Source organism: Dermacentor variabilis, chromosome 6 (assembly GCF_050947875.1).
Source record: "Dermacentor variabilis isolate Ectoservices chromosome 6, ASM5094787v1, whole genome shotgun sequence".
Taxonomy (NCBI): domain Eukaryota; kingdom Metazoa; phylum Arthropoda; class Arachnida; order Ixodida; family Ixodidae; genus Dermacentor; species Dermacentor variabilis.
This window is the reverse complement of record NC_134573.1, coordinates 164,471,831-164,486,923: the sequence shown is the minus strand read 5'-3', so window position 1 is coordinate 164,486,923 and position 15,093 is coordinate 164,471,831. Positions and strand designations below refer to the sequence as shown.

Here is a 15,093-nt window from a genome sequence, read left to right as displayed (position 1 = left end):
GAAGAGTTGCATAAAAGAGGTCTCCGATGTCATGGCATAAATGTCCTGGCAGAGAGATGTGTAGGAAGAGATATCAAAAATGACATATTAATGAGATTGAGTGCATACAGAATAAAACGGTACGTTTAACTGTCGTATACGTCAGGGACTTTACACCTTCTTTTAACCTTTCTAGTCTAAACATAACCCCGTTGTCAAGGCATCGCCACAACAAAAGCTTAAAATGTCTGCATACCCTAATTAACTCGTCACACTGTACCCGCGTAGATAAATGCATAAAGTTCGCTGAACCTTCACGCACTCTCAGCTCTCACAATCTATACCTTTAACATTTCAGCCTAACGCCGACGCATATAAACGCAGTTCCTTTTTCCCTTTAACTATAGCACGTTGGACTGTTCTCCCTGGAGATGTTCTTCCATTGCTATTGACATTTTTTTTTTTGTCCGCACATATGGGATGGTTTTTCGCGCTCCGGCAATAAAATGCCCAATCCGAGCTGCGGTGTGTTTCAATAAAACAAATAAATGAAATAAATGTTGACCTGAGTTACGTTCTCGCCTGCTACTCTGCACTGGTGGAGGGGAAAGAGAAAATAAAGAGAAAATGGATGATGACGATTAAAAAAAGAAACACCGGAAACGCGCCGTGGAAGCATGCAAAAATAATGAGCAATGTGGAAGCACTGCAATGACACTAAGGTTTGCGTCTGTCCAGCGGTGAATCTGTGTTTCAAAAGATAAGTGGGTAGTATAGCGGCGGCGTTTATCATGTTGACTACTTTGAACGTCTACTAGGTATACGGGAGGTCCCAATTCAGTCTACGACTCTAGGAACTCCTTAATTATGTAACTGTGAAACAACAGCACATGCGGAGGACTAAATATGATTCCGATGAGAAATGCATTTCCGCTCCGCTTTGATTTCGAAAAGCTTTCGAGCAAGGAGTGAATGTACACATGCCACCCTTCCGCTGCTTCCATTGTATGGGCTCAGTTCTGCAGCTTAGAAATTACAAGAAGCGAGCATCTAAATTCACAGATAGCGTCACGCCTCGTTCTACTGTCTGTATAGGGTTCTTAGACGCCAGTGCCTGCAAACACGCGGTATCAGGGCACTGAGCAGTCTTAGTGACTTTGCTACGCCTGCGATGACATGTTGCGCATGGAAATGTCCGATGTTGTCAACAGACGGGAGAATACTACAATACATCTATCTGTTCCTCTACACCCAAATAATATATGTATCTCCATCCAGGTAGGGGAAAGGCGGAGGCGGGTAAAATCCACGCTCACATGGCCACGCACTCACCTGAAAGCCTCCTAATGTTTGACTTCTACACATAAGAGCTTTGGAATCACGAAAGAAGACCAGGAGAAGCGTGCTACATATAAAGCGTAATATAGTTCAGACCAGCGTGAAATTATTTACCAGAGCATATCGCTCAGAACCCAAGTCAGGATTATTTCGACTTTCAATATTCAAACGAAAGCTTGTTGCTTGTACTGTACCGTGTATTCTAGTCGACGGTCGTGGTTGTTATCGACTCCATAGCTCACCTAAAAAACCTTCAATAGAGCTCTAGGCTTACACTGACGACTCACTGCCTAAGGCAACTCGTGTGCGGCTCCTCTACAGGCGCGGAGAACGTGTCGTCAAAATTACTGAACAAGCTCATTGAGAAGTCTCATTCTACGCAAAGTGCAAACACGCGTTCGGTTCCCCGTGTCCGAGCAGCGTTTGACGGCGGCGAGATAGGCCGCGATCATAAACTCGACAAGAAAAGTGGCGGCGGCGGTGCGAGCGTCAGCAACAGAGGCGATAATGACGTCGCGGCAATTATGCTACCGCTTCCCGTGGCCAGTTTGCGATATAGGGGCATAAAAAGCGCGGAAACCGGACGAAGACGTTTCTTTAAACGAAATACGGTGGCAAGCTATAGAGCGCTCAGGGACTCCAATGCCTTGAGGTGAGTATAAACTCCGCTTGCTTATTTCGCTCGTTATATGTGTTTTTTTACTTTTAGTATACGCAACAACAGTGAATGAAAGTAAGAACTGTGTCTCGTTTCTAAGTTAATTCCTAGCAGGTCCGATAGCTCGGCTTTACCTACGTACAGCATCTAGAGGTGCCAAAAATATGCCAATGCATCTGAATCGCACGGCGACTGAGAATTCTCGCCATATGACCTATAGGGTTCTTGATGGAAAGTGATGGTGATTTTCTTTTTCCTTATTTCACCCGTTCATTTTTTACTAAGGTTTCGATAGCGGCAAGCACCCTGTAAAACACATGCCACTCCATCAAACCACGGATGTTTCTTACGCGACCGGCAACAGCTACCGAGCCAGTCTTTATCCACTCCGCACACACTAACACTCATGCAAGCGCCAAGGATATGTAGCTTCAGAAACATTGAATCTTTCACTACACTTCCCAAATAAATTCTATTTCGCAGGAATTTTACATATGTACGATACAGGGACTTTCCTGTGTGCGCTTTTAAATGACTTGTCGTAGTCGACAATTGCTGTCGTAAGAGCACTTTTGGGCTGTTTCGGCAGAAGTCATTATCTTCAAGGCTTCATTGCGCATCGGAGCGCAATGTTATCACTCACATAGCCAGAACCACTTACGTGACCCACCGCACACTTGCAAGATTAAGCTGCACTAAGTCTTCATGACCTCGCGACTTCACGTTGCGTCCAAAGCTGGTGCCAGTTCTACACCTATTACCATTAACCTCAGTAAGTTAAAGAAAAAGAGAAGAACTATTCAATAGAAGTTCACGGAAGAGATAAAGAAAGACGTCTTTGACGCGTCCGCGGATATGTGCGAGCGTGACATGCGACTAATTCGGTGCATCCCCAAATCATCACGTTTCTTATACTTCCCGCGTTCTAATATACATGCTAGAAATATCAGCGCTAGATTTCGGTTTTGACTGCGAGAAATCGATGCTTCAGTTATGTACGTATCACTTGGATGGCGGATATCATGGTCCTCCTCATTCTCCTTTTTCTTCCTCTTCATTTCCACCCTTTCTTTACATCGTCAGCACAGCCGTCTCACAGTTTGGTGGGAAACAAACAATTTACGGTGACCTTAGATTGACTGTTCGTTCCTCTTTCTTTTTTGCTTCTTTTTAAAAGTGTGCACTATCTTTGATAGCTTGACTTACGCGTCGCTAATTCCGCTTCTCTCGCGGGGATGACATTAACTGCACTACCAACGATGAGCATGTTACGCTTGGTGTTCTGCATGGAGCTGTATTGAGTCCCTTCTTGTAGCGGCAAGAGAAGTCTTTTCTGGCCGGTAGCATAATCGTGAAACCTAATTTTGATGGTGTCTTCAACTTGCTCCTAACTTCTGAGAGATTTCCGGCCTGCTAGTGAGGTGCTTCGCTTTCTTAGAAGGGTGTTTCCAGAAGGATCAACAAAATTTCGAAGGGTGCTCTCACGTCGAAACATTAGCTGTGGATTTAATATTGCGTTCGGTAGTTTTGTTTCATGAATGTCACTACTATAATGGACAGATGAACTTTCGTGACTCATTACTTGTTTATTTAGTGCAGTATGCTTGAGTTTACCTTCATTTCTCTAAACTTGTAAAAAGGCAATGCATTGTGTGCTTGAAGGCTATATTTTGTTTTGTTTACTCTTCAGCATCCTCCATCTTCTTCCTTAATTTTTTTCTTGTACGTTTCAGAAAAAGAAAGGGTAAAAATGTGTTGCTCGATTAGCTTTTCAATGCCAGTTCATATTTCTCGAATATCCGTGCTTTATTTGATGTTATCATTTCACCATTTGCGCCTCTCTAACTGAACCTATATATGTCAGTGATATCAATATACCTTCAATAGACTGTAATATTAAGAGCTTCCACTTTGATTAGGCTATTGTTTTAGTCATTTATTCTTGTGTGTGTTTACTTTTATGTTACTGCAGCCAGGTTTCTAATTAATGGGACATGAATATCGAAATGGACTAAAAATTCAAATTTTTTTATTTTAATGCAAATATATTTCAGCATCCATGGCAAATGTTTTCACAAGCGGTACCTTCAGACGCGCACCGGAGGGTGTTTAAAAACGGTGCCAAACGCGCCTCCCCCGTGACCCTGCTTGGTCCCTACGCAAGTTTGGGCGACAAGCCGTGGCGTTTGCTTTGTTATTGTTGATTTAAAATGTATGTCTCTTTGTTTGTATAATCGTTTAGAAATGCAATGTCTGTAGTTCCTTTAACGTTTTCGATAGTTCAGTACACGCTCGAAAGGTGTCATAATAGTCGCGATAGTTTGCGCGCGAACACTTGATTTGGTTTGACGTAATAGTTTTGCGGAAAACCGCAAGGTGGAGGGAAGTAATTAATAGAGAACGAACGGGTGGATGTCAGATTTTCCCTTTATTAATTACTTGATTTTGTGTAGGTTCCCTCTCCCCCCTACCCCCCTAAAAAAAATACATTTGTTGAAGCATCCGTAATAAGAGACGCTGTTTATGATGCAGTTAATTACTACAGTGATGCAAAAATACCAAAAAGACAGTGCTTTAGACCCTTGGTGTTGCACCAAGTGTGTTTTGCGAGGCTAAACACATATATGATATGAATGCTGAGCAGCATTCACCACGATGGGATAAAATAGGCAGACTTTCAGGCCTATGCAAAAGTAAAGAGAGAGAGAGAGAGAAGGATGAAGATCAAGGCAAGTGATAGAAAGTGTATTAAAAGGCAATACAAAGAAAATAATTCAGAAGAATACGCACCAGGAGCGGTTTAGCCAACTTTCCGGAAATTCAAAATTTTAAATAACGTTTTTCAAAACCCCACTTTTGTTGACAAAATAAATATTTTTTCTTCAACCGCTGTACTTTCCAAATAGATTTTCTTGTGAATTTTTCATGAGTGCCTGTGACACCTAATAAACCAAATGAAATGTATTGTCACCATATTATTGGCTTTTTATTAACAGCTTTGTGTAAGAAAATGACTTAAAATTTGAGTCTCTGGCGTCTAAACTTCTTTACTAACAATGGTCAAAGCCAGAATTCCTATTTGGTTCAAAACAAAGCCCAGTGCATATTGATCTACCAGTAAAAATTTGTAGCTCTTTCCCTACATAAAAATTTTCAGAAATGTTCCTTCAAGAAAGAAAAAAAAAGATTAAAAATTATATTTTATTATTTTAAATATATTCAGTACTTTTGCAGTAATTTTAGCGCACTATTAGAAGACATCTATTACGAAGAGCCTGAAAATTTTCAACAACTTAGCTTAAAAGTCTGCACAGATAATGATAGGCAGCTGTAGCTGATTATCTAGGTCCGGTGTCTATCTGCCTTTAAGAGCTGCGCGCTCGAAGTTAGGTCAGTTCCGGAGCTTGGCGTATGATGTTAGAGAAAACTTCCTACTACCAAGCAACTAACTGAAGTTATTCGAATCGAATTTTACGTTTCGTACCATACGAATCCCGTCAAAATTTTAATCTCTAGACACTTAACGCTGTTAAGTTCCAAAAGGCCCACAAACCTACAGAGTTTCCGGCGTGTGCATTCGAATATACCTTGCAGTGTATTGAAAAACGTGTTTAACAATGTGCTACTCGAGAGTAACTTGCGTGTTTGAAAGTCCTTCATTTTCATTACTGGTCTACGCGTGTATACTAATGCCGATTTCCAATGTAAAGTGAATAAGCTACTGTACAACAAAACAAATTCAAAGTAGAAAGCGCGTTTACAGTACCCGTTAGAACCACCCATTCCCAATGATATGTACTAGCCACACGGCGTACGTTAAATTGACCATTTCTAAACCTGACGCGTGTACTTAAATGTCTTGACTTGCCCGGTGAGATAGTAAAGGTACACTTACATGGAGCAGTCTAAACACAAGGGCGCCCCAAATTCATGCCCATATTTTCTTTTTCAGGAAATGAAAAGACCCGTCGTTTTCTACTCCTTTGCCATTTTCTTGTTTCTTTGCAAGCAAGGTAAGTTATCTACACTTGCTCTTGTGTTGCATGGAAATTACTGCAAAAGTATGGTGTTATATATTTAAATATAGACGAGTTTAATTTACTTATCCGGCTTTATTTTTCAGATGCGTTGGCCCAGTACATACTGCCGGTACTGTGTCGATTTATTTGTTTGTTTGCGACGCTAAAATTACGCAGGTATTCTTAAGTGATGAGTAAAGTATTTCATTTTCTCCCGCAGATGGGGACAGCACCCTATGGCTTGGCGGTCAGCAACGCGTACATGCAGAGGGGACGCGCCATTGGAGCGGCACAGAGTGGTCTGTTCGGTGCGGGCATGGGACCAGCTCGCACTGGCGCCATGACGCCACGGCTTTACCGACCCTATGGTCTATACCCAGGTGGTCCTTATGCTGGTCCCTCTGCTGTGCAGCCGATAGTGGCGGCGCAACCCACCTACCTTGCTACTCAAACGGTACCCGTGCAGCCCCAACCACATGAGCTTCAGCCGGCGTCACAGGCTCAAGTATACGTTCTGCAAGGAGCACCGGCGCCCCGGGCGCTACTGTACCCTCAGCCGTTACTGGTGCCTCAGCAACTGTACCCGGCTCAGCCTGGTCTAGCGGCCTCTCAGCCGTATGCGCACCAGGCCCTGTTAGTACCGCCACCACAACCGTATCATTTCCAACCTATAGCAACTATTCAGCCGCAGCCGTACACAGTTCAGCAGCAATCGGAGCTACAACCACAGCCCAACCTTGCTCTCGCACAACTGGAATTCCAGTCAGAGACTTCCCCTGACCAGAAGTCTGCAGCCGCCCAGCCAGCCCAGCCGCAAACGTACGTGGCTCAGCCACGACAACTGCTTTTATACAGCATCGACCCAGCTACTTCTTTTCGGAATGAACCGGATCGCGATTCTGTCCACGTCGAACGTGATCCTGCGAGCGTAGATAACGTGCACGCGCAAGCTGTGACACGCACGAACTCCTTGCCATTCAGTTTGGTGCAACAAGCTTTTCCGGGAGGCTCGGTGATGTTCCCTGTTCACAACAGAAGCCTACCCGGTTTGGCCCTAGCGCAGCGACACCTCAACCAAGCCAAGGCGTGGATTTCGTCCATACCATCAATTAACGTAAAACCACAGCAGTCTAGCACTTTAGTTCGGGTTTTACCATGGCTTTCTTCGAAGGTGCCATGGCTGCACCGCGAAGCTTCATCGAAATTGAAAGAAAGCGAAGAAACAATACTAAAAAATTCCAGGAACCCAAAGGAAAGAATTGAACAGCAACAACAAAGGTTACGGCTTTGGCAAGAAAGGCAGCGGCGACAGTTGTCTATGCAGCGTCTGCAGCATCAGCAGTTTCTTAAGCAAAATAATGAAAAGCGGAGGAAGCTTCAGGAGCAAAGGCGACAGCGAGAGAGGCAACAGCGGTTGTTGGCCCAAAGAACACGTGAACAACGTCTGTGGCAACAACGAGCTCATCAAGGGGCAGTGGTGCAGAACAAACAATTCAGGCAAGGTCAATTACTTTTGCACGAGCAACGCCGACGGCAGCATAGTGAACCATGGACAAGACATATGGCTCCCGGATCCGTGTTCACGTCACCGAGGCAAATGCACGTGGCATCTGTACAGCAAGCCCAAGGATCAGCTTCAAAAAGGCAAACCAGCACTTTGGTTCACCCACAAGCAAGACGTGGCGGAAATATCAGCATCGTTCGAGGGCCTTCATCTCGAGTAACAGTCAATAAGACAGCCACTGGAAGCAGTATTAACGTACAGGTCCAACAAGGGATTCGTGGAGCTTCTAACAAGCATATTGTTGTGAAGAATCCTTGGACAGGAGTGGCAATCAACAAAACAGTCACCGCGCAAGGTACTTCCGTCCAAGTAAAACGAGACCCTCGAGTATCTGTAAAAAGTCAAATAGTGGTCAAGAACCCATGGACAGGGGTTACTGTCAACAAAACAGTCTCTGTGGGTAATCTAAATGTGGAGATACAGAGCAAGAAGCAAGGATCTCCGATGTCGCGGACATTTGTACAAAATCCTTGGACAGGAGTGACAGTCAATAAGACTATAAGTGGAAGAGGTGCCAGCGTCTCAGTAAAGCGGGGTCAACAAAAAGTTCCTGGCAGCCAAATAGTTGTTCAAAACCCACGGACTGGTGTGACCGTAAATAAAACAATAACCGCTAACGGCGTCAACGTACAAGTGCAACGTGAAAGCCATGTGATTCCTAGCAGCCAAGTTATGGTGCAGAATCCTTGGGTAGGAGTGACTATCAACAAAACAGTAATCGCACAAGCTACCAATGACCAAATAGAGCATGAAGCCTTGGCATCTCCAATCCACCAAGTCCTGGTTCACAACCCATGGACGGGGGTTACAGTTAACAAAACAATCACTAAAAGTGATGTGAATGTTGAAATTAATCAAAACGAGCAGGGAACGTTGAAGAAACAAATATCTATAAAGAACCCTTGGGCAGAAGTGACAGTGAACAAAACTCTAGCTGGTGGTGATATCGCCGTCACTGTCCAGCGTGACCAACAAGAAGTTCCTAGCAACCAAATATTCGTACAGAACCCTTGGACTGGAGTGACTGTCAACAAAACAATAAATGCGAAGGGTGTCAACGTGCAAGTACAAAGTGGGAATCATGGCATTGCTAGCAGTCAAGTTGTAGTCCGGAATCCCTGGGCAGGAATCACAATCAACAAAACAGTTACCGCGCAAGGTACCAACGTCCAAATAGAGCGCGACTCTGGATTGTTTCCAAGACACCAAATCCTGGTTCAAAACCCATGGACGGGGGTTACAGTGAACAAAACTGTAACTGGTAATGGTGTCAGCGTCTCGGTGCAGCGTGACCAACAAGAAGTTCTTAGCCGTCAAATACTTGTTCAGAATCCTTGGACTGGAATGACTGTCAACAAAACAATAAATGCGACGGGGGTCAACGTGCAAGTGCAAAGTGGGAATCATGGCATTGCTAGCACTCAAGTTGTAGTTCAGAATCCCTGGGCAGGAGTGACAATCAACAAAACAGTTACCGCGCAAGGTACCAACGTCCAAATAGAGCGCGACTCTGGAGTGTTTCCAAGCCACCAAATCCTGGTTCAAAACCCATGGACGGGAGTTACAGTGAACAAAACTGTAACTGGTAGTGGTGTCAGCGTCTCCGTGCAGCGTGACCAACAAGAAGTTCCTAGCCGTCAAATACTTGTTCAGAATCCTTGGACTGGAATGACTGTCAACAAAACAATAAATGCGACGGGGGTCAACGTGCAAGTGCAAAGTGGGAATCATGGCGTTGCTAGCACACAAGTTGTAGTTCAGAATCCCTGGGCAGGAGTGACAATCAACAAAACAGTTACCGCGCAAGGTACCAACGTCCAAATGGAGCGCGACTCTGGAGTGTTTCCAAGCCACCAAATATTGGTTCAAAACCCATGGACGGGCGTTACAGTGAACAAAACTGTAACTGGTAGTGGTGTCAGCGTCTCCGTGCAGCGTGACCAACAAGAAGTTCCTAGCAGTCAAATACTTGTTCAGAACCCTTGGACAGAAGTGACCGTCAACAAAACAATAATTGCGAAGGGTGTCAAAGTGCAAGTGCACCGTGGAAGTCACGGAACTGCTAGCAATCAAGTTGTAGTGCAGAATCCCCTAACAGGAGTGACGATAAACAAAACAATTACTGCACAAGGTACCAACTTCCAAACAGAGCGTGACTCCCAAGTGTCTCCAAGCCACCAAATCCTCGTTCAAAACCCAGTGACTGTAGTTAAAGTCAACAAATCGTTCACTGGAAGCGACGTGAATGTCGAAATCCAGCACAACGAGCGAGGAACTTCCGAGGAGCAAATATCGGTAAAGAACCCTTGGACAGAAGTGACGGTCAACAAAACCATAATTGACAGTGGTGTCAGAGTTTCAGTGCCGCAGAGCGCACAGGAAGTTCCTAGCAGCAAAATAGCCATCCAATATCCATGGATAGGAGTAAATATCAGCAAATCAATCACAGGAGCAAACGTCAACGTATCTGTCGAGCACAGTAGCCAAATGCGAGACAGAGAATCTCAGGATACAGTTGTAATCAGAAGGGCAGACCCTGGAACTAATGTCAATGTGGAAGTCGAGCGTGCTGCACAAGGGTATGTTAGCAAGCAGGTAGTTGTACAAAACCCTTTCACGGGCGTGACAGTTAACAAAAACACAAGTGACCATGCTGTTAACATCTCAGTCTACCATGACCTCGCAAAACTTTCCAGTGGCCACGTGGTCGTCGATAACTCGCAGACTGGATTAGGAGTCAGTAATTCAATAATTGCAGGAAATGTAAATGTGGAGCAACAGAATAGCATGGAAGAAGGCCGTAGTGGCAAGATAACTGCACATAACTCCTTGGCAGGAGTGACTGTTAACAAATCTGTGAGTGGTAGCAGCGTCAACGTCTCCGTCCAGCGTGGTCCGTCAGGACTTCTAAGCAAACGAATAGAGATTTACAACCCTTGGGCAGGAACGACTGTTAACAAAACGATCAGTGAAGACGGTGTAAACGTTTCAGTGCAAAATGGTCTTCTAGGGGCCCCAAATAGTCAACTAATTGTCGAAAACCCGTGGGCGGGAGTGACGATTAACAAAACCACCACCACAAACAACATTAATTTCGAGGTCCAACGGAGCGTAGATGGAGCCTACAACAGTCATATAGTGGCAACAAATCCTTTCACAGCAGTGACAGTAAACAAAACAATTAGCGGTAGTAGTACGAAAGTCTCAGTCAAGCAAGGCGCAGGGGACGTCCTGAATAAACATATAGTGGTCCAAAATCCGTGGACAGGTGTGACGGTAAACAAAACAATCACCGAAAACGGCGTAAATATCCAGGTAGAACGCGGTCTGCAAACGGCGTCGAGACCTGAAGTTGTTCAAGGCGCAGGAACAGGAGCGACAATTAATCAAACTCTTAGTGCAAATAACTTGAACAATGTAGCACAACGTACCGGTGGAGAAGTTATTAGTAAAACCGAAATCGAACTACCGTGGGCAGGCTTTTCTGTAAACAAAACCATATCTACAAGCGGTCTAAATGTGGAAATTCATCGTGGCCTTCAAAGTGTTCCAGCCTCTCAAATTGTGGTCCAGAATCCCTGGGTGGGAGCAGAAGTCAACAGAACAATAACCGGGAGCGGTGTAAACATGGAAGTCCACCGCAGCACTCAATTAGATACCAGCAGACTAGTCACCGCACAGCATCATTCTACGGGTGCAACAGTTGACACCAGCAATGATGTCAGTCAGGAAGTCATTAGTGACCCGCAACAACAGCCCAACGTTCAAATTTTGGTCGAGAATCCCTGGACGGGAATGAAAGTCAACAAAACAATAACTAGAACTCATTCGAACGTTGCAGCCCAAGTCGGGGTCCAAAAAGATTCAACTTTCCAGTCGTCAAATGTGCAGAACCAAATCGTTATTCAAACCCCATTTACAAAAGTGACAGTAAACAAAACGACACTTGGAAGAATCGTAGATGTGCAAGTTAACCGGAACAACCAGCAGCCTTTCCAGAAGCAAGTAACTATAACTCACAATCCTCTAACAGGCACGACTGTAAACAAAACACTAACAAGCAGCAATGTCAACGTGACCGTACAGCATGGGAGCCATAGGGTTGTTACGCCAAATATAGTTGCGACTGCGAGTCATCCCATCATCCATATTAAGCCTGTAGTACGCCGTCTGCACCAACATCATGAAAAGAAGGTGGTTGACCCTCAGGCTGCAAACTACCTCTTACCACAGCGACAATTTTTCCCGTTCTTCCAAGCTCGCCGAAACTTGAATTTTCAGATGCCTCCATACGCGCATCCATACATTCCTTTCATGCGAGGAAACCACTTTACGAAGAGAAGACCTTTTTGGCACGGCTTTCGTTTAGTAAGGCCTCCAAGTTACAGGCAACCGCAGGTCATACCTAACATATCCATTGACACTCAGGGAAGTGGCTCTGTTGTCTCGCACACCGAGATTTACCAAAACGGACGACCTCTGGTCAAGAACCGAATAAGCGCAAACCAAGATTTCACGGTAATCACAAGAGTTCATCGATTCGCTGCCGACGTTTTGAGCATCAACTACACTTTCAACTCTCAAGAAGCCGAAGCTAGTCGCAGTGACGTCAAGAACAACGTCGTAAAAAGTGAGTTTCATGGCTTTACGACAACACGACAGTGGTTCAAGCCGAAAATTAACGTGGACACCGGAGGCGATGACGTCAGCGTGAACACGCAGATATACCAGTATGGAAGACCGGCCGCAAATTCAGTTGTTGACAATCGTGCTGGGTTCGTTCTCATCACAGCGGTCCACAAGCTCCAAAGTAAACCCTTGAGCGTGAAGTACACGTTTCTTCCGCTCGGAACGTGATAGTAAAATATCTGCGACTGGAACTTGGAGGCACGCAATAACAACTATAGAGGACAAGGTTAGGCTAACCAAGCAATGATAATGAAATAAGATAAGACATGTAAGTAGTTATTTATCTTTGATCAAGGAACTCTGGAAAACAATATAACTATGAACTACAATATAACTATGGAAAGAAAACGTTTCTTTTATGTGCCACGAATACGTTAGCCTAGCGATGTACGATAAGCATGAAACGCAAAATGATAGCAGAAATCAGAAAACAATGTGCAGGGTCAGGCACTATTCAGTAATACATGTACTGTAGCATACCGGTGCCTACCTGAGACGGAAATGTATTGCAGGCCCGTTATAGCACTGTTTAAAGTCATATAAAAAGTTGCAATAGTGAGTAGTTGCTTCACTTTTGTGTTTTATACATTATAACTGAATCATGTCTTGAGAGAGATTGTTGAAAGTTGTTCAAAGATTGTACGCTATGAAGTAAAATTCAATATGCTGACTCTCTATTACATTGCGCTGTTTACACTGTGCAGTTGACGATCACTAATTATGTTCTTAGAATGAGATCGAGGGCTTTTATACTGAGGGAAGCAAATTGATTGACGGGTGCATTCATTCACTAACCGCAGTGGAGCACCAAGAACATTGTTTGCCAAGCTGTACACCTTTGAAACGGACGTTTTGTTTAACACAAATGTGTACAAAAGAGACGCAACCTTCATATACTGGTCTATACGAGCAAGACATGCTGTGATGAATGGTTACGACGAGATAACGGCAACTACGTTTGAAGGTCCTGCGGGTTGCATGTGTGTGTGTACCGAAATAATTTTGCCGAATAAATGGAACATACTGTAAACTATGCAACTGCGTTTTTATGCTTCCATGCCACCGCACGTGGCTAAAAGCACGTGTTCCAAGATTACGTGACACTCATGGTCAGATAGAAAGGTAACGTTGTGGTGTTATAAAATGACAGTCGTTAAGGCACCAGACAAAACACGTTGCAATTCTCTTAGAATATGAAACTACTGCTAAGTGCGAAGGTCGCAGGATCGAATCCCGGCCGGGGTGGACGCACTTCGATGGGGGCGAAACGCAAGAACGCCCGCTTACCGTGCATTAAGTGCACGTTGTATAGAACCCCAGGTGGTCAAAATTAATCCGGAACTACGGTGTGCCTCATAATCAGATCGTGGTTTCGGCATTTAAAGCCCTAGAATCTATTTTTTTTTTAAATGTAAAGCTTCATATTACGGGTTGCACGCGGCTCGTTGTATGCATGAACACAAATTATCCTTGGTTATTTTGCTTGGCTTGCGTGAGCAAGCCGACCGCAATGAAGCCGTTTTCTTATCTCAAACTGAAGGCAGCTGGGTAATTTCATTTTGTAGGAGACTACTCGGTGAAATCGAATAAATTCTAGGAAGAACCGCGACACCCAGTCAGAAAAGCCTTATTTTTTGCACTTCCTAGAGTAGAATCAAATAATAAGACAAGATTTATTGCAAGTTTCAAGTGCTCACTCTAGCACACGAAGAGCTAAAGTAGCAGTTCCGGATTTCAAAAATGGGAGTCTCATCGCTTTATGGAACACGATGTATGGCGCATAACTCTTTTCTTACGCCTTCGAAGTTCGATGACCGTCTGCGAGACCGCCACTGCAATCGGCTCACATCTTACAGTCTATGGACTGGACATACCAGATATATGAATTCAGACTTCCTAAAACAATGGGGCACGTTTTCACACCACCTTCTATGTGTTAGCTCCACTTGCTCTCTTTGATACGACCCGTCACGATACTCTGCTACGGGTGCCGCAGTCATCAACGCCCAGCTTGCGCTGCACACTTTGTACGGCGTTTCGCGGTGCATTCAGAGCTCTTAGCACAAGCCTGTATCCTGCGTCGTGATGAAGCCATCAATTGGTCGAGCGAGAGTTTTGAATTCTATAAAAAGACCCAGTTTAATCGTGTAAGATGTTTCTCTATAATTAGCACTTATCTATAACGATGTTCAACGTTGCAATGGGAATATATTCTTTGAGATGGTAACAGCGCAAAGAATCAAGGGAAGTTGAAAGAAGGCGTACTCGCAACTGAGCGTTTGTTTGGGAATATGGTAGATGTATACCAACTCAGCTTAGCATCACTTGGTTTAGACAAAAAAAAAAGGTTGCAAAGACAGATACGTAAGCACAAAAACCAAAACGAAACGTTCCAACGCAACCAAGTCACCAGACAGGAACGGTGCACTCAACATTGCACAATGCAATCAAACTCGTTTTTGTGCAATGTAATGGGAGGTTGGCTGACACATTGTGTCCATCCGCTTGTGTCTATCCGCCTGCCTTCAAGTTCCTTGTTTGTTTGCGCTGGTACTGTCCTTAAGAATGAACCACCAATTTGCCGCATTACCTCGAAAGCTCGGCTGTAACACAAGGACGCCGATCCAGTTTAAGCACGTTACGAATGTAGTAGCCTGTATTAGCGCAGAGTGCCGCTTAGGCGCCGAAACTGGAGGCATGTTGCGTCAGCACCTTCGTTGCAGCTGTCCGAGAGCGAGACAAAAATATTTGTCCGACCACATGGTGTTGTGAGCCGCGTCGTCATTTTCTCTCACAGCTAACATCAGGTAGGTATTGCCTCTTCCCATTGTGTTGTCGTACCATCT

The 15,093-nt window shown here is 44.5% G+C and overlaps 1 long non-coding RNA gene across 1 annotated transcript; it reads left to right on the top strand.

The window, feature by feature from the left end:
- The first annotated feature begins 1,853 nt into the window (after positions 1-1,853).
- LOC142585654 (uncharacterized) lies at positions 1,854-13,287 on the top strand. The gene is made up of 4 exons (XR_012829119.1): positions 1,854-1,969; positions 5,928-5,988; positions 6,099-6,124; positions 6,215-13,287. It is a non-coding gene; the product is annotated as an uncharacterized LOC142585654 (long non-coding RNA).
- The last annotated feature ends 1,806 nt before the right edge of the window (positions 13,288-15,093 follow it).